Below are 644 nucleotides of genomic sequence, written 5' to 3'. Positions count from 1 at the left end.
GACCATTAATTTAGATATTGCTGAAAGAGGAGCGAGCTGCCCCTGATGGTGAGACACCAACATGAGCTGTAAGTCAGGGGCTGCTCTATCTACTCAAAATCTGCTTTTCTTCTGTGTAAGGCTGGGCTGCTGCCAGGAGTATGGTGCTGTATAGGTGACCTGCAAGTCTTCTCCATTAGGGTAATTCCCGTGTAAAATGAACATGTGTTATTTATTTTCCTGGTCTGCATTCCTATTGTTTGTAACTTGGGTAATGAAAATAAGTTGAAGGTGTCCCAAAAGATGGTGTTGTTCTCTTAATATCTGCAGAAAGCTGAGATGCCTTGCTCTGAGAAGCAGCCCTTTGGGGAGGTTTAGACCTTTCCCCATTTCCAAAGATGTGAAGTAGGAGACGCTCAATGTTGTTCCATCCTTAATGAGAAGACCTGACTATCCCCATATCTCTGGTTGAGAACGTGGAGTTGCTCCTGTATCCACCTCAGATTTTTCCCCTGAACCCCTCAGACAGAGAAGATATTAAAAAAATAAAATGATATTCCTCTGTCCTGCTCCCATTTGGCTAGAAGTTAACACCAGATCGTCAGCAAGGCAATGACAGCAGGTAGGACACCAGTGAGACCCAATGTTTGATGAGTACATCCAGG

The sequence above is a fragment of the Centrocercus urophasianus genome, unplaced genomic scaffold (assembly GCF_019232065.1).
Source record: "Centrocercus urophasianus isolate 14NV4802_14NV808 unplaced genomic scaffold, USGS_Curo_1.0 seq_22, whole genome shotgun sequence".
Classification (NCBI taxonomy): domain Eukaryota; kingdom Metazoa; phylum Chordata; class Aves; order Galliformes; family Phasianidae; genus Centrocercus; species Centrocercus urophasianus.
This window is presented reverse-complemented; position numbering follows the sequence as displayed.